The 20,264-nt window shown below is 42.2% G+C and overlaps 1 protein-coding gene across 2 annotated transcripts in view; it reads right to left on the bottom strand.

The window, feature by feature from the left end:
- The window catches only part of frem1b (Fras1 related extracellular matrix 1b), a 43,926-nt gene extending 43,370 nt beyond the window's left edge, over nucleotides 1-556 (bottom strand). For both annotated transcript variants that reach the window (XM_028011819.1, XM_028011820.1), the window contains exon 1: nucleotides 392-556. The gene's annotated coding sequence lies outside the window, so the exon portion shown is untranslated. The remainder of the gene's footprint in view (nucleotides 1-391) is intronic.
- Between the last annotated feature and the right edge of the window lie 19,708 nt (nucleotides 557-20,264).

The raw sequence follows: 20,264 nt of genomic DNA, 5'->3' as shown, positions 1-20,264 counted from the left end.
CAAATTTTATTAGTATAGCACATTTCAGCAGCAAGACATTTCAAAGAGCTTTACATCATATCAAACACAGAAACACAATGCAATATAGAATCAATAATCAAAACACGACATTAAGTCAAGTTCCATCAATAAATTTGTAATTGATTACATTTCCAATACAATCCTAAACAGGTGGGTTTTTAGTCGAGATTTAAAAGAAGTCAGTGTTTCAGCTGTTTTACAGTTTTCTGGAAGTTTGTTCCAAATTTGTCCTGTTTTAGTGCCAAAGAAACCAAAACACAGCGAACTGCGCAGCATGTTATGGTTATCAGAGTCAATAGCAGCTAGCAAGTTAGCCTAGCATAACTAGCTTACTGCTCACTTTTTCAATAAATCAAAACTTTTTCCTCACCTGTTATATGTGAAACCTTTGAACCTTGTTATCTATGGCTGTCATACGGTTGAATTAGCCGCTAAATATTGCGTCCATTTTTTAGATTCTTTGCGTGATTGTGGTATTTTCCTGACCACCGATATTCCTGACCCAATGAACAGCAGTGGCGCAGGATGAGTTACTGATATCCAGTCCAGGAATATTTCCATCCATCCATATATATCAATGCTGCTGCCTCGCGCTTCCCGCTACTCAGCAGTAGGTGTCAGGTTACATTGTGTTGCATTCAATGTTGTCGGAAAAAAGCAATTCATGTGCTTAATGTCTGATTTACCATAACTATTTATTGAATTCATTGTCGCCAGCTGGGGTGGCAACAGGGGTGGCAAGGCCCTCAGTCACCCCTGTAGATCCGCCCCTGTACACTGGACCAGAAAAGTACTGCAGCAAATATAGAAAATGAAAAAATAGACTCTAGAAAATATCCAGACTCCAGAGGGAAAAAAAACAGAATAAGAAATAAAAATGTCTGAAACTAGAGTTCAGTTCCAGGAAATACCCCATCCCAGAATCAGTAATCGAACCGTGTTCAGAAAATGAGTGGACTCCAGAAAATAGACAGCACCAGCTGATCTGGGTGCCTAATCTCCATGCCACCAGCTTTAGGTTCCATTTCAACTGCCAGGGTTCTGAAAGGACTAAGAACCGGACCTCTCCTTGTTCAAGGTCCGGTTTTTCTCCAGTCCAGTACTGGAATGTGAAACCAAACATGGAGACGTTTGGATTTCCCCTTCGACCGTCTTTTCTGGTCTGTTGTTCTCATCAGGAGACAGAATGCTCTCCCAGCGCACTGCGGCCCGGTTTCTGACCCAGTTAATGGAAGAACCAGCAACAGGAAGCTGTAAATCCATCCGGATCGTGTTCTGACTCCATTTAATGATGCGTTCCTGTTCAGTCAGAAAAAGCTGCTTCAGAGCAGCTGAACAGAACCAGAACCGCCTCTTAACAGCGGACTGAGCCAGGTTACCGGGCCTGGTCTCCTACAGAACCCCAGCTGGCTCTGGTCCAGAGGTCAGCTGGATCATCACCTCCCAGTTTGACCAGTTCAGTCTGGAACTCTGAGGCTGCAGACCAGTCAACTGGGCTTTCACTGAAGCGGGTTTGAAAACTTTAATATTTCACCAATCTTTATTTAGTATTAAATAAATCGCAGCATGGTGCGTGTTTGGTACCGTTTGGGCCCCCAGAGCCCCGGCCCCCGTCCTCTCTGCGGTCCTGGATGGAACCTGGAGCCCGGTTGTCTGTCAGACGGATTTACGCTGATCGGATCTTGGCTGCCAGGAACGGCGCCGCTGCCTGATCCGTTCTGACTGCTACCCTTTTGCCGTGGTGACTTCAGAGCTCGCCACGGCGTTTGGCCCCCTGCCCACCGCTCTGGGGCCCCGGGGCCCCTGTCAGCCTGACGTTGTGACTCCTCTGCTGTTTGAAATTAATTTTCTTCCTCACTGACCCAGAATGAAGTCCTGGAAGCGGCGGTGGGATGTTCTGCTACTTTGTTGATGCTCAGTTTGGGAAGTTCTGGCTGCCGAATCTGCAGGATCCCAACAGAACCATCCGCCCCAGCTGGAGGGCCCGTCCCCCCCCAGAGGGCCCGTTTCCAGGTGAGCAGCCTCCAGTCGGACCGCAGGGGTTCCGTGTTGGCAGCGGAACCCGTGCAGCGGGTTGCTGCCAGCTTCATGGCTCGGATTCAGCCGGATGGCACCGGCCCACGGAGTGCTGCCGATCCGGAGAGTCCAGCTCTTCATCACTGGGGAAACATCATCATCATTTGGCTGTGAGGAAACAATCAGAACCAGAACCACTAATTCAGGCCAGGAGGAAATGATCCGAAAGGTCCGGATTAGTCATGGTTCTGATCCGGACCCTCTGCTGTTTGGTTCTGGGGAAATTTCATCCCATTTCTTGCATTCATATTCTGACCCAAACTAGCTCCCAAGTGGTTCTGTTGGAGCCCAATCTGCCTGATTCCAGGTAAATCAGAAGGTCAGAACCAGACTAAGGATCAGAACCCATCCAATAAAGTTCTGGGCTGTAATCTGACCCGGTTCTGTTGGAACCAGTAGCTCTGTGAACTGATGTCCTCTCAGGCCATTACACCCATTAGCTCCCATACTGGTGACCTGTGGAGGTTCCCATTGGGAAGCTGTCGGTTCTGATCCGTCACCTCCACTGACTGGCGGACTGACTGCCCAACACCACCCAACACCGCCGCCCCCCAGGAATGATGGGAGAACTGGGCGGCCTGCAGGACAGCCAGCAGTCTGAGGCTGGACTAAAGCAGTGGGGGATCAGCTCCTGAGGAGGAGGACTGGTGTGTGTGGGGGGGTCTGGGTCTGCTCCCCCCCACCCCCCCACCGCCAGCAATGAGGAAAGAGGAGCTCATCCTCAGATTATGCAAATGAAGTTTTGTTTTGATGCAGAATGAGCCGGACTGGCTGCTAATGTCTCTGGAGTCGTGAAAGGGCGAGACTTCCTGGGAGAAATACCAGGAGGGGGTGGGGGGTCCGGTTAGAGGGGGGGTCCGGGTAATGAGCGGGGCTGGAGAGGGGAGCTGCTCCCCCAGCGTTATACATTATCATATTTCCACGTAATTAGTTGGGTTTTCCACATGAAATGAGGAAGCGGCTTGACGGTGCGTTCACTGCCGCGGGAAAAGCCCACTCCGCCTTTTCTGCTGCTCAACCACGGAGATGACCTTTGACCTTTGCATTCACTTCATCAACCACAGCCATCAGGCTGGAGACTGCATGGATCTGATCAGTGGACAGGTCAGATCGACAGGAACCTCCAGGGATCCTGAGGGATTTGGAAGGTCATGAAAGGTCACAAGGAGTTTTGAGGAATTCTGAAGAGTTGTGAGGGATCCCTGGTTTTTTTTAGAGATCCTAAAAGATCCTGAAGGGGTCATGACAAGTTGTGAGCGATCCTCAAGAGTCTTAGGGATGTGAAGGGTCCTAATTGGTCTTGAGGGGTTCTGAGGGCCTCCAGCAGTGTCTGATCACAGGAAGGGAAGAGCAGAAGAATCAAATATAAACATGAAGCCTCCTGCAGCAGAGTTCAGATCTCCAGACGGGTAAACTACTCAGAACCTTTCCCAAACTTTCTGGGCTCATCAGAACCAGATGAACGTTCATTTCTGCTGCGTCCAAGGGAAACAGAGACTATGTTGACAGGAAGAAAGGAAATAACTCCAGATGAGTGAAACCCAGGAGTCTTGGTTCTGGAGGGTCCAGATTATTTCATCTATCCTGATCTGCTTTCCGGACTCCGATCCAGTTTGCCGTCCGTCTGCGAGCTGCTCTGCGACTACGGAGATCCAAGCAAAACCTGAACCAGGAAGAATTTCTTTTCCAGAACCAGAACCAGAGCTGGTTTCTGCAGTACCAAGCAGGGATTGGTGGAAACTTCTGCATTTAATGATCTGTACAGGACTACTACCTGGGTAAACTGGTCCAGAACCTTTAACGTCTGGCTTATGAAAATTAAAACCAGAGGCAATAAAACCTAAGACCTAATGTGAGTCCTAGAACCGACCCGTCTTATTCCATCCAGCTGTCCTCTAACTAATCTTCAAAACTTCTCTGAAGTCCTTTGAGCCATGACCCTGATCTCCATCCGTCCCCGGGGGTCCTGCTGTAGAAAGTCACCTGTCACCATGGGAACCGGAGGCCGCGTGGGCTCAGGCGAACCCAGGACCGGAGGCCAGCGTGGCGTGCGTCCCACGGAGCGTGCTCAGTGAAGCAGCAGCGAGCAGTAGCTTCAGATTAGTCTGCAGAGAGCGGAGAGGAGCTGGCGCCGATCCGAACGTCATGCTTCATCAGCCAGTTTCTGTCTCTGCTGCTGGCTGCAGATTCATTCTGAGGCCGCCGCTGACCGAGCCACTGCTGCGGTCTGATGCCACCGCATCGGACCGAACAGAACTGGATCAGATCGGGCCACTGCTGCATAGCGGTTTCACTCTGAAGTAGCGACTGACGCATCAGTGGTTTGGTCCGATCCGGTTCAGTCTGATGTGGCGGGTCGGTCTGATGTGGCGGTACAGTCCGATGTGGCGGGTCGGTATGATGCGGTTCGATATGATGCTGTTCGGTCCGATGTGACGGTTCCGCCCCGTTGAGAAACGCTACTTTAAAGGCTTCGTCGGCTCTCGAAGCCTTTGGACCCGCTCTTGCTCTGCAATAGCAATAAAAGCATTTTGTTTCTGATTCTGACGTGAAGCCATGAGCTAAAGGTCATCAGGCCGGGACTCGAACCGGCGAACCGCGTCAAGGACTGAGGCCTCCGTGGATCACGCCCCCTGCTGGTTGGGTTCCTAAGGAAGCTCCATAAAACCAGGAGCTGCTGCAGGTGCAAACCTCTGAGCTGCAATCACTTGTTGCAGCAGCAGAGATGAGGATTCCTCGTCTTCAGCCAGAGTCAAAAGAGGAGGAAGAGGAGGAAGAGGAGGGTGTCGGCTGCAGCAGCATGCAGCGGTGTGGCGGAGCTCCAGTCTGCTGGCCAAAGCCCAGTTGGTGCTGGATCACAGCGAGCGGTCAGCCGCCGCCTTTCACAGCCAGCTGACATCAGGCCTGGGAGAGAGAGAGGGTGTGTGTGTGTGTGTGTGTGTGTGTGTGTGTGAGGGAGTGTGTGCTGGGACACCCCATCAGCTCCAGCACAGCACACAGCTTGTAGGTGTGTAACCTGCATCCAGGAGGATTAAACTGGCTGCTGCTGCGAGTGGGTGTGTGTTTGGGGTGGGAGGGGGGGCAGTGGGTGTGTGTGGGGGAAGAGGGGCGGTTGGGGTGTGTGTGTATGTGTGTGTGTGACCTGCCAACAACATGACTCTGTGCAAATGGTGCTGATGAAGCCAAAGCCAGAGCTGAGCTGCCAGCTGACCCGGCCGCTGGCTCCCCTGTGTGTGTGTGTGTGTGTGTGTGTGTGGGTGTGTGTGTGTGTGTTGGGGGGGGTCACATGATGACTGCTCACATCTGTTGGGAATCAGAATTTGCATCCATGTTTGGTTTATGTCATTATTTATAACTATGATTAATAATTTAGGAGTGTTTAGACGATTACAGTTCAGGTGTTTTGTCAGTTAAATTTCTTTATTTTGAATCAAGCCTAAATTTATCAACCAAACCGACTTTCAGCTGAATCATCCTGGAAAAAAACATCAAAGTAATTCAACAGAAAAACTGGATCAGGTGATCTTTATTTTCTTTTTCTTCTTTAATTTCTTTGAAGTTATTTTCAGTTTTCAGTTTTGTTTTGTCTCAGTTCATTAATCAGATTTATTATTGTTATTATTACTGTTATTAATATGATATCTGCTAACCTTCCTCTGATCGCAGCTACTCGTTTCATTGAGGTCAGAATGAAATAGAAACAAAGAGAGAAATAAGAATCCTGGCAGGAAACTAATAACTTATATTATAATGTATTATATTAAACTAGAAAATTTCTGAAGAAATTTAGCCGGGGCCTGCCAAGGCGCGCCCGTCGGTTTGGGCCCGGCGTTGTCACACTACAAATTGGCATCGATGCTAAAGAACGCTGCAACATAATCAATAGCATGCTGAGAACCACAAGAACGTTAAGTAAGGCGGACGTGCACCATTCAGTATGATTTAAAATGTTGTCAAGGCTTTTATTTTGGAAGTTTTGTTAAACTTCATTTCAAAGGGCCAAACTAATCCCATGCGTAATAGTCCTTGGGTTAAAATAGTTATATAATGCTCAAAACACAAGTAATTGATGTAAAAATATTAAAGGCTTTTATTTTGAAATGTTTGTTAAGCTTCATTTCAAAGCACTAACCCTAACCCTTATCAGTGCTTTGGATAAAAAAATCACATAATGCCCAAAAGAGCAAATACCTGATGTAAAAATATTAAAGGCTTTTATTTTGAAATGTTTGTTAAGCTTCATTTCAAAGCACTAACCCTAACCCTTATCAGTGCTTTGGATAAAAAAGTCACATAAAGCCCAAAAGAGCAATTACCTGATGTAAAAATATTCAAGGCTTTTATTTTGAAATTTTCATTATGCTTAATTTCAAAGGGCCAAACTAATCCCATGTGTAACAGTTACTGAGTTAAATCAGGTATATACAGCCCATAGCAGCAATTAGTTCTAAAGGCCAGTTCAGTCCTGATCTGTTTCAACTGAGGATAGATAGAACTACAGTGAGGCGTATTTGTAGTCCTAACCACCAGCCAATAGCCTCTTGAGTTCCGTTGCTATGGTAAATAATGGTCTCAGCAGGGTGTGAACTGTTAGTGAGAGAGGCTGAGACAGAGAATACTCTCTTTGAGCCAACACGTTTTACTGAAAAAAAGCATTGGAAACAAATCCTTCCCATTCGGGAACCGTAATACATATTCGAAAAGCGTTTGAAGCGTATGAGAGGCCTATGTGTCTTCTGCGATAATCCCGAGATTCATGTCTCTACCTCACTCAGAGCATTTACAGCGATGAGAGAAAGAAATGTTGTGCCCAGATCTGAAATTGTAGTCAAATACATGGGAGACAGCCAGAGACAGCCTTAGAAAATCCTGTCGCATGACTTTGCTCTGAAGCACCGTGACAGAAAACCGTACAATCTAGATAAATTTCGAAAACATTTTACCGGAGCAGACATGCGTATCAATGTGAGGACCGATTTTGATACCAATCGTGCGATATTTGTGGGCGTCATGGCGATTTCAAAATTATTTTGGGTGAAAAAGTTGTCTTCATTTCTCACTCTAGCCGAGATTGGCTCTCACTCTAATTTTAGGAAAAATGAGAAACTTTGGGTCGCTTAGAGACAAATTGTGGACAAACCGTAACTGGTATCGACGAGCCGTCTTCACTTTCGAAGAGATCACAGACGTATCTACAAAATGAAATTTGAATGGCATTTCTAGGTGAATTTGTGACGACACAGCAAATCCTCAAAAATAGGGTATTTCTAGGATTTTTCCCATTGACTTATAATGGGTTTTTTTTCATAGTTTTTTGCGAATTATGTCGCCATGTTAAGCCCAAATCCCACCAGAAGTCATAGCTCCAATGGCGTGAATTTTCTGCACGTTTTGATACCTCATTTGTAGGTGTGCACGCAGCGGTATGAGCCGCATTGACGGTTACGGATGAAAAATAAAGAATTGGGAGAATAGCAATAGGTTCCTGCCATTGCTTTGCATGGCAGGAACCAATAATATCATATTACATTATGAAAGCATATTAGAACATCTTATAATTAAGTTCTATTTGTAACCAGGGTCATTTTGTCAATTTCTGTTAGATTCACTTATATTTATTTTATTGATTTAAAGATTTTTTTTTTAAAGTCCTCCTTTCCTTAATTTGCTTTAAGCACAAAAATAAACCAAATAGGAGCAAATCCCGTTCAGTGTGTCTGGTCTCGCGTGATTTTAGCGTCACATGACCAGCCGTACGTCAGCGTCTTAACGGACAGCTGCAGCGGCTTGCCGGTCCAGGTTGGAGCCGTAATGTGCCGTTGCACCTTGGCACGCTGGCAAGCCAAGCAGGAAGCCGCCCATAGCCCGACATCTTTACGGAGTCCTGGCCACACAAACGTTGCCCCTGGCAGCTTAACAGAAGCTTTAACACCCGGGTGTGAAAGGGAATGAACTGCATCAAAAACCCACCGACGCCAACTAGTAGGGACCAAAGGTTGAGGTTTGCCTGTCAAGACATCAGAAAGAAGGGTTGCTCCACACTCATGAAAGGAGACCTTCTCTAAATGTAAACTGGATTCAGCCGCTTTAAAGGCCAGAACATCCTGGTCGGTCAGTTGGTCTGTGGCCATGGTGAGGTAGTCCACACCTAAATGCACAGAAGCAACCTTTGCTCTGGACAGTCAGCCACCAGATTATTCTTGCCAGCCAAATGCTGAATGTCTGGTGGACTCTGAAATGGCAGACAAATGCCGTTGTTGCCGAGCCGACCACGGTTCAGAAACTTGTGGTCAACAAAAGCAGTAAAGTCTCTGACCTCCAACATGAAGTGGAAATATCATGTTGCCAGATAATGGGCAAGCAGTTCCCTATCAAACTTGCTATATTTTTTTCGGCATCCCGGAGAAAAAAAGCGATGGGTTGCCAGGCACCATCCACCCATTGCTCACAAACTGCCCCAACTGCATAATCAGAGGCATCAGTTGTTAGAGGCACTGGAGATACGTGGGCCAAAAGCGCAGCATTAGCCAAGGCCTGTTAGGCATCATTGAATGCCTGCACCCTCTCGGGGGTTCACTCTAAGTGCTTCATATAGGGGTGCATGAGGTGAGCTGCCCGTGGGATGAAACTTGTCTGAGCTGCTGCCACACACAGCTGCTAGCGAGCGCCGGCTTTGTCGTTTTCATGACTCACCAATGAACATGGAGGAATGCAGCACTTCGCCTTCACTCCGAACCGGCGATGGTAGAAGCAGAGAACGTCGTCGCTCCGTCACCGCAGCCACGGCATCAACAGGCTCCGACTCTCCTTGAATCACACCTGGTAGAAATGCATTCAGACTGTAGAGCCTGGAAGCCAACAAATCTGGTCCGCTTCTTGGGCCAGGGAGCGATAATCTTTTGTCCGGATCAGTGGGGAGCTGGCCAGAACGGTGCGAACAGGTGGAGGAAGCTGGCGCAGAAACAGGTGTGTAAAGAGGAAGGAAACATCTCCTGAGCCAAGTAATGCCAGGATGTTCTCCATCAGCTCGGAGGGCTGATAGAGAACATCAGAGAGAGCAAGCGATCGGCCCGCTCCGCCTCTGACAGTCGGTAGAGCCGATGCAGATTCTCTTTGAGAGGCTGAACTTGTTAGCGGTTGGTGGGTTCCTCAGCAGACCATCAGACGGCGGGTGGAAACTACAGCAACTACATGGAAGTACTTGGTCTCATCTGTGGTTATCCCACGGAGACGGAACTGGGCTTCCACATGCTGGTACCATGGTTCTGGATCGTGCTGCCAGAACTCTGGAAGCTTGATAACGGCAGCAAAAACTGAAATAACGGCCGCCTGGCAAGAAACTGGGTCCAAACTACAGCTGGAGGAGAAGCGGCAGCATCTGGTGAGTTCTGGTTAAAAAACATGTTCAGATGTTTGCAGATGTTCGGGGTCACCAGTGTGGAAGTCAGCAGAAAAAGACGAAAATATAATTTGAGTCTTGTTTTATTCTCAATGTCTTCCAATCCGAACCAAAAACAGAATGAAGTAAAACCGTTGGTGTCTTCCCACCTCACCTTCTCCCCTTCACAATAAAAGCATCCATTCGGGTGTGAAATATATACATTTGTTACGCCACAATATAAACTTGTTTACTATAGTGATGATAAAGACATGCATTGATTATATTTATAGAATGATTTTTGATATTGATAAAACCCAGGCTTATTGATTATCAGGTCTGTTTTACACAGGCCAGGTTCCCGGTCCAGATCCTGGGTTCTGTTCTGGTTCTGTCTGTTGCCAACTGGACCAGACTGGCGAACTAACCACATGGAACCAGGAGAAGATCTCCTCCTTCAGCTCCTCCCAGTCCAGTTGGAGGCATTCAGGCCACAGCCAGGCTTTCATTCTCCCTCTGGACAGAACCGGACAGAACCGGACTGATCCGGACTGAACCGGACTGATCTGAACTGAACCGGACTGATCCAAACTGATCCGAACTGAACCGGATCCTTTCCCATCATCCCTCTCTCTTCCATCAAGGAGCTGAACTGTTAAATTAAATGTTGCCTTGGATAAAGAAGAAAACAATTCTGGGATTTCATGGACTACCTGAAGAACTTGACTGGATATATTATTGTAAATATTTAATACATTTCACTAATTTTGCTCTATTTTGTTCTGTGTTTTCACTCCAGCAGTCGAACCAGGAATTTTCTGATCTGATCTCATTATTAATTCACTCATAGTTAGTCAGTTCAATATCCATATATTGAATATATGTTGCATATTCTTATTTTATTATAATATATATTTCTATATTTCTGCAGCTGTTTCCTGCTGCTGCTGGGATTCAACCCTCTGCTGGTAGTGATGAAGATGAGGAGGAGGAGGACAGATTACAGGGCAGGAGGAGCTTTGATGTGAACATATGCAGATGAGTTTGGAAATGTCAGATTAGCATAAAGTGGGTCGGCTTCCCTCGCAGCTACAGGCTGACAGCTCGGCCCGGCTCCAGACGCTGCTTTACATATCGGAGCCCGTCACCATGGAGACGGATGGGGACTGACAGGTGGGGGACCTGGGGGGCCTGCGGCTTGTTCACCAGCTGCAGGTAGAGTCCTGACTACCTGACTCCTGGTGTCCAGGTGCTCAGGCTCCCCCTGCTGGTGGGGAATCACATCACAGCTGCTGGATCTGGTCTTGGTTCTAGTTGGTTCTGTTGGTTCTGATGGTTCTGGTTGAATAGAGTCCAGCTGAAGTTTATCAGAAAACATAAAGGAATGTGTCATCAGAACCGTCTGTCAGCAGGTTCAGCTCCTCTGTTCCGGGTCGGACCGGGTCTCCCTGCAGGACATCCTTCTCTGCGGCCGTTGGAACTGGGTTCTGTGGTTCTGGTAACTGTGAATGAGTTTCCTGTTTACAGCGGCTGATTGGACCTAATGACCCGACCCACCACAGAACCAGGACCGGCTCGGGTCCAGCTGCCTCCGGGCTTCTGGCTCCAGCTTGGCTGCACATGTTGAGGCTGCAGCTTCTGTACCACCGGATCGGATCAGAACCAGCTGGGTGATGAGCCAGGTCCTCTGACTGATCCCAGCCGGACTCTGGGTCCATCTTAGTGGTTCTGGTCTTGTCAGGTTTGGTTTATTCATCCTACTAGTCAGAATGTAAACAGATGTTTGAAATTATCGTCCAGGAATGAAGTTTTCATTTCTTTAAAATCTGGAACGTAGTTTGAGGCACAGGAAGCTGACTTTATGGTAAAACTGCTTGCCGTACCAGCAGGAACTCCTCAGGCTGGTCACACCGGTCTCTCTGTAGGCTCTGGTTCAGCCAATCAGGAAGCTCCATTCCCTGAGCTCCGATTGGTCGGCCTGTTCCTGACCCTGAGGAACTCCAGCTGCTTCCTCACCTCGTTTTCTTCCGGTTGATTTAAACCATTTTCATGTGTTCAGACTACAGACAAATTTAAAATCTGTATCAGTTTGATATTGGAAAATATTCTAGATGAACCCGATCCTTAAGGGCGCATCTATTCAGTGTAATTCTATGCTTTGTGCTCTGAGTAAGTGTAATTGATGGTGGCGCACCGCCACAATAAAAGCTCTACATCTTCAAGAAAAAGTTTTCTTGTTTTTAATGTTTATGTTAAAACAATGTAAAGTGTGTGAGCTTTAGATAAATATATTCTACATTTTCACACTCACCATAATCACCATAACGCCGTTTCCTGCCGTCCAGCGGCGTGGAGCGAAAACCCGGAGCTGATGATCATACCAGGCTTTATTGGCTGCACACGCTTTTATTCTGGATTTGGACAACAAACTTCAAGTTTTACGTAAACACGTCGCCCAGCCGGTGATAGAAACAAGACAGCTTGGAGAAAACGCTTCAAATGATCGGAGGAAATGATGGCTGCTGCATTTTTCTTCAGTGGCAAAACTTGGATTATTTTCGAAGATTATTACGATGCGTAGCCACCAGGATGCAGCGGCTCCGTCTGCCCGGCCTGGAGCTGCGACTGCATCCGTAACACCTAGAATAAAGTAATTATGTTCGGCTGAAAAGGTCTTTCAGCTGCATCACCTGCCGGAAACGACAAAGAGGAGGGCAGGAAGTGGAAAGAGGATGGTGATGTTTTGATTGTGCGGCGGCTCTCGCAGCATCACGGCTCAGAAAAGTTGTTTCATTCCAGCGTGTTGAATCCAGAACTCTTCTACAGTTTCCCCAAAACGCCGCATCAGTAGCCGCTGGCAAGTAGGCGGGGCTTGTCGCTCAAACGCCTGAATCCGACGCCAACGTCTCCTCTGATTGGCTGATGGATGAGCCAATCAGAATTATGAATATGTCTCGTGTTTACATCTTTTTCTTCTGTGATTTATAATGAATTATTCACTTAATTTTATTTATTTAATGGAAACGCCACGATTGAGAAATGATTTTATTTTTCACTTTAGCAGAATATTGAGAACTATTAGTGAAGGAGCCCGAGAGCAGCCTGATGATGGCGCTATGCTCACAGATAAACGGCTTGATTAGACATTTTATTAGATTTAAAATGATTTAATAGGGAATAAATGCTCCTGATTGAAATTTGTGGATCATTTTCAGAATTTTTGTTTCTGTGTTTAGTAATGTTTGAACAAATATTAAGCCTCTTCCTCTGACGGCTGAAAATGATCCTAGAGAATATTTATTTTATATTTACAATTCCTAATTGAATTATCTGAACCATTTGAAAGATGGTTTGTTGCTTAATTTTACATTTGACCAAATAATAAAGAAATGCTTTTGTCACTTCTTTTATTTTGTCTGTTTTACTCCTAATTGTTAAAGTTGTTTTCATGTTTGCTCAGCTGGTGAAGCCTGTGAAACGTTTCGGTCCTGTCGGCTGCTGCTCAGTGGGGATCTGCCGGTACTGGACCCGGTGTCGCTGTGGGTTGGTGTTCAGACCCGCGCCGCGGCCTCTAAGTGTTTAAATATGCTGCTTCTCCATTCATGCGTCCTGAAGCTGCAGCAACACGCCGCCGTGGCCTCCGTCCAGATTCAGCTCAGTATTTCATCCGCCTGCAGCCATGACGACGAGCCGCGCTGATGCTCCACATGCTTCCTCTCAGCCGGGGGCGGGTCCAGCAGACCCCTGTCGTCCTGAGTCGGGCTCTGATCGTCTGCAGACCGGAACCAGAACGTCAGGAGAACATGAAGGTGACTTCCTGCTGAGACTCCTCCATCCATCATCAGGACCTCCATCTTCTTGGTTGCCAAGGAGACGGGAGTAAATGGGGCACCGGGGCTCCGTCCATAGGGACCTCTTGATGGTGTCAACAGAACCGGGTCAGCATAAACACTCAGTCATGGAGAGGGGGATCAGCTGCGTTGCCATGGCTACTAGCTGGTCCATAAACCTGGTTTATTGCAGGAAATGACATCAGTTTAATGAAAATATCTCTGGTCATTTTCTAAAATGTCTGCAGCAGAACATCAGTAATAATCTGATAATATCAGTTCTAATGAAACGTTACAGAAGTAAAAATGTCAATTTCAGGCAGTAGACATAATTTAGCTCATTAATTTTAATTGTTTTATTTCCTATAAAACATAGTTTTGGAATTAAATATTTTAAAGTCTTAATTTGCCTTGTTACAGGATTTGAAATGAAATAACTAATCAGATTTAAATAAATGAATTAGTGTAATTGTTGGTTTTTCCTTATATCCTGAAAGTTTAGTTTATTTTTGAGTCAGCTCAGGTCTCAGTGTTTATTTCATTCTGTGTTTGGTTGGTTTCTTCTCATCCCAGCTGTTCATCATCTCTTCATTAGTCTCACCTGCTCCCTTCCCTGCTGCCTCTGCTTACCTGTTCTCCAGGTTAAAGGTCATTTCCTCTGGATAAAACCTGTCTCATTGCCTCCACATCTCTGGTTGGGTCCTGAGTTATCATCTGTAAGTTCATCGTTTTTATCTTCCTTCATTAAACAGTCATATTCATCTTTGGATGTGGGAACTCCTTAAAACGGTGCATTAGCTCTGAATGCAAGCCGAAATACAACACAAATGTTTATTAAGGAGAAATGGCAAGAACGGAGAGACAGAGGAGGTAATGCTCAATTTTATTATAGTATCCAAAAGAAAGTTGATTAAAAATAATAGAATTAAAAAAGAAGATATATCAAGAATAAGATCTGGTCATACAGGATGAAATTGTACTTTTAAAATAATCAGTAAACATAATACAGGTTATTGTAATTATTGTGGACAAATAACAATACAACATTCTTTTTAGAATGTAGTGAGTATATTTATGAAAGGTTAGAAATTAGATATAAGAGAATTGGACTTAAGTGAAAACTTCTCCTGCTTTTATTATAAACGTTTATTCTGCTTTTGTTGTACAGAACAAACTGCAGAAATCGTTTAATTATTGTATTTTTTATTGCGTAACTCTAAGCCCTTGGGTTTACCGGAAGTACCATTCAGCTAGCGGTTAGCCACATGCTAACAGTTTGAGTTTCTTTGTTTTTATTCTAGTTTAAATTTTCCAGCTGTAATCTGAGTAAATAATTCAACTGAACCAGATGTTATGTCTCCAAGAATGTGGATTAAATATTTCTAAGTTGTTTTTAACGTGTTTATTCACAGCTACGCAGACGCAGGTTAGCTAGCTCAGACGTCGCCGCCATGTTGGAAAGGTAATCCTATCAGGAGCTTTTTGTTTTTTCAACAGTTTACCCCATAAAAAGGTACTGGTTCTTTACAGTATTACAATAATAAATAAAGGATCTCCATCTTGTAACTGGGCCATTTATTTATTTAACAGGGACAGTGCATGAAATTATTTAAGAAATGTTTTAAACTGAAGAAAATGTAAGAAACTGAATTGAAATCAACCAAAGAAACAAATTATGAGCATTTTGTTCTGTAACAAAATAAACATTTAACATAAAACTCATCAACCTCATCAGGTTTACATTTGAACAGTGTTAATATCAAAAATGTGTAGTTTACATGATGAAATTATTGATACCATATTTACCACCAGCAGCCTCATTAAAGCCCAGGCAGGAGATCCTGAGCAGAAACCTGGAACTATTCGACGTTCCAGGCCAAAGGATAAATTCTATTTCTGATTTTTACACTAATTTAGACCAAATTGAAAGTGTTCAATGACTTGCATGTTGAATCAACGTTTCAACCAGAACTGACACTATATCAATGTTGATTCAACCATCTGAATATGGTTCTACATGCACATTTGGGTTGATTATATATTGAATGAAAGCTAAGGAATCAATGTTGATTCGTGTGCATTTTTCGGTCTGACAGGTCTACATCATAACGTATCATTAAAAGTTTCTTCACTGGTGTTAAACACGATGGGTATCATGTCATTCATAATTATCTTTAACATATTTCCAAAAATGTGTTTCCAAAACGTTAAAAATGACAACATGGCATTAATATAACATTTTATTTAAAATAACAGGAATAGATCTGTAAACATATTTGACTCCTTTTGACAGAACATCAGTCTGTTGTCCATGAAGATCAGCATCCATCAGCTTCAGCCTGGTTCTGTATGAACCAGGAAACAGGACAAGTTGGGCCGACCCAGGTCTGACTCTGGTTGGCGTCACTTTGGTTCCTTGATGCCCTCCTCCCGTTGTGGCGCCTAATGGAGCCGCTTCCTGACCGTTTCCCTGCAGCCGGTCGGCTCTGGGTGAAAAACAGATCGGAGTGAGGAAGGCGCCGGTTAGAAAGACGATAAACGTTAGAAAAGTTGGAAAGACATTGAAATATTAAATAGTGTACTGCTTATAGAACAGACACAAAGTGGACGGTTCCCCATGTACACTTAGTTAAATTAATAAAGACACGCTAATGAATATTCATTGATATTTATCTTAATGTTAGGAGATATATACAATTACATTTACTCGTCAAGCTGCAGCATTTATGATGCTGCACTCATTTTAAAATGAGGGAATCAACATTTAAAATAAAGTTCTGTTTATCAGAAAACCTAAAGATAAAAGTCAGGGAGGATCAGGGTTAATTTAACACAGACAGAAAAATAATGCAAAAGGTGATTTGTACTGCAGTTGGAAAAAATTATTTACAGTACATACAGTATAAACTTCCATCAAGTAACTGGTTCAATCTTCCATTAACCTCAAACATTTCCAAATAAATGCATTAAATTCATTCAAAAATGTCCATATCCTGATAATGATCCTGCACCAGTAATAATAGTCCAGTTTAACCAGTTACCAAGAATCAACAGACTGAATCAGCAGGTTTAGATCAGTGTTTCTTCTGCCTAACATCCCTGGTGAAAATGAATAAACTAAGTATGTTAAATCTGAACATACTTTAAGTCAGACTAAACATGAGGAAACTTCAAGTTCACTTAGGATTAGTTATCTAAAAGTGGGACATTTTGGAACAACTCATTTTGTGTTTAGTGTATTTTAATAGTATTTAAATTGTATCAAAGCAAAATTTAAAGTGTACTTCAACATACTTATTTTAGGACAACTTAAGTAACATTCACTATACTTTAAGTATTTTGTTTTTTTATGTAATATAAACATGCTTGATTAGTATATTCTAAGTGTACTATTTTTGTGATTGAATTACATTTAAAGTATATTTTAAATGTATTTTCAGTATATTGGCATTACATATTTTATATATTAGTAGTGTGATTACATTTTGCTACAATTACACTTTGGTTTATTATAATTGCTAATGAAGTAACTTTTTAGTTACTTAATGTCTTTCATTATTCTGCTTTGCCAATTTGTACATTAATGCTTCATATACAATATAGCAATGCAAACAATTAAAACTCCCAGAAAACAGAAAGATCATTTAACAAACTTTACAGGTAAAACTAATTAATTTATGCTTCCAATATATTATCATTTTGGTAACAATTATTTGATGGGGTTTGCATAGGACCGACATAACACTCATAAACATAACTCTGTCATAGACATAACTCTGTCATAAACATAACTCTGTCATAAACATAACTCTGTCATAGACATAACTCTGTCATAAACATAACTCTGTCATAGACATAACTCTGTCATAAACATAACTCTGTCACAAACATAACTCTGTCATAAACATAACTCTGTCATAAACATAACTCTGTCTCAAACATAACTCTGTCATAAACATAACTCTGTCATAAACATAACTCTGTCACAAACATAACTCTGTCATAAACATAACTCTGTCACAAACATAACTCTGTCATAAACATAACACTCATAAACATAACTCTGTCATAGACATAACTCTGTCATAAACATAACTCTGTCATAAACATAACACTCATAAACATAACTCTGTCATAGACATAACTCTGTCATAAACATAACTCTGTCATAAACATAACACTGTCATAGACATAACTCTGTCATAAACATAACTCTGTCATAGACATAACTCTGTCATAAACATAACTCTGTCACAAACATAACTCTGTCATAAACATAACTCTGTCATAAACATAACTCTGTCACAAACATAATTCTGTCACAAACATAACTCTGTCATAAACATAACTGTGTCATAAACATAACTCTGTCATAAACATAACTCTGTCACAAACATAACTCTGTCACAAACATAACTCTGTCATAGACATAACTCTGTCATAAACATAACTCTGTCATAAACATAACTCTGTCATAGACATAACTCTGTCATAAACATAACTCTGTCATAAACATAACTCTGTCACAAACATAACTCTGTCACAAACATAACTCTGTCATAGACATAACTCTGTCATAAACATAACTCTGTCATAAACATAACTCTGTCATAGACATAACTAACTCTGTCATAGACATAACTCTGTCATAAACATAACTCTGTCATAAACATAACTCTGTCATAAACATAACTCTGTCATAAACATAACTCTGTCATAAACATACTCTGTCATAACATAACCTGTCATAAACATAACACTGTCACAAACATAACTCTGTCATAAACATAACTCTGTCATAAACATAAACTCTGTCATAAACATAACTCTGTCATAAAACATAACACTGTCACAAACATAACTCTGTCACAAACATAACTCTGTCACAAACATAACACTGTCATAAACATAACTCTGTCATAAACATAACTCTGTCATAAACATAACTCTGTCACAAACATAACACTGTCATAAACATAACTCTGTCATAAACATAACTCTGTCATAAACATAACTCTGTCATAAACATAACTCTGTCATAAACATAACTCTGTCATAAACATAACACTGTCATAAACATAACTCTGTCACAAACATAACTCTGTCATAGACATAACTCTGTCATAAACATAACTCTGTCATAAACATAACACTGTCATAAACATAACTCTGTCACAAACATAACTCTGTCATAACCATAACTCTGTCATAAACATAACTCTGTCACAAACATAACACTGTCATAAACATAACTCTGTCATAAACATAACTCTGTCATAAACATAACTGTGTCATAAACATAACTCTGTCATGAACATAACTCTGTCATAAACATAACTCTGTCATAAACATAACTCTGTCACAAACATAACACTCAAACATAACTCTGTCATAAACATAACTCTGTCATAAACATAACTCTGTCACAAACATAACTCTGTCACAAACATAACACTGTCACAAACATAACTCTGTCATAGACATAACACTGTCACAAACATAACTCTGTCATAAACATAACTCTGTCATAAACATAACTGTGTCACAAACATAACTCTGTCATAAACATAACTCTGTCATAAACATAACTGTGTCACAAACATAACTCTGTCATAAACATAACTCTGTCATAAACATAACTCTGTCACAAACATAACACTGTCATAAACATAACTCTGTCATAAACATAATTCTGTCATAAACATAACTCTGTCATAAACATAACCCTGTCACAAACATAACCCTGTCACAAACATAACTGTGTCACAAACATAACACTGTCATAAACATAACTGTGTCACAAACATAACTGTGTCACAAACATAACTCTGTCATAAACATAACACTGTCATAAACATAACACTGTCACAAACATAACTGTGTCACAAACATAACTCTGTCACAAACATAACTCTGTCATAAACATAACTCTGTCACAAACATAACTCTGTCATAAACATAACTCTGTCACAAACATAACTCTGTCATAGACATAACTCTGTCATAAACATAACTCTGTCATAAACATAACACTGTCATAGACATAACTCTGTCATAAACATAACACTGTCATAAACATAACTCTGTCACAAACATAACACTGTCATAAACATAACTCTGTCATAAACATAACACTGTCATAGACATAACTCTGTCACAAACATAACACTGTCATAAACATAACTCTGTCACAAACATAACTCTGTCATAAACATAACTCTGTCACAAACATAACTCTGTCATAGACATAACTCTGTCACAAACATAACACTGTCACAAACATAACTCTGTCACAAACATAACTCTGTCATAAACATAACTCTGTCATAAACATAACACTGTCATAAACATAACACTGTCACAAACATAACTCTGTCACAAACATAACACTGTCACAAACATAACTCTGTCATAAACATAACTGTGTCACAAACATAACACTGTCATAAACATAACTCTGTCATAAACATAACTCTGTCATAAACATAACTGTGTCATAAACATAACTCTGTCATAAACATAACTCTGTCATAAACATAACTCTGTCACAGACATAACTCTGTCATAAACATAACTCTGTCATAAACATAACTCTGTCATAAACATAACACTGTCACAAACATAACTCTGTCATAAACATAACTCTGTCACAAACATAACTCTGTCATAAACATAACTCTGTCATAAACATAACTCTGTCATAAACATAACTCTGTCATAAACATAACTCTGTCATAAACATAACACTGTCACAAACATAACTCTGTCACAAACATAACTCTGTCACAAACATAACACTGTCATAAACATAACACTGTCATAAACATAACTCTGTCATAAACATAACTCTGTCACAAACATAACACTGTCATAAACATAACTCTGTCATAAACATAACTCTGTCATAAACATAACTCTGTCACAAACATAACACTGTCATAAACATAACTCTGTCATAA

Source organism: Xiphophorus couchianus, unplaced genomic scaffold (assembly GCF_001444195.1).
Source record: "Xiphophorus couchianus unplaced genomic scaffold, X_couchianus-1.0 Scaffold1000102, whole genome shotgun sequence".
Taxonomy (NCBI): Eukaryota; Metazoa; Chordata; class Actinopteri; order Cyprinodontiformes; family Poeciliidae; genus Xiphophorus; species Xiphophorus couchianus.
The sequence above is the reverse complement of the archived record's forward strand: the minus strand, read 5'-3'. Positions and strand labels throughout refer to the sequence as shown.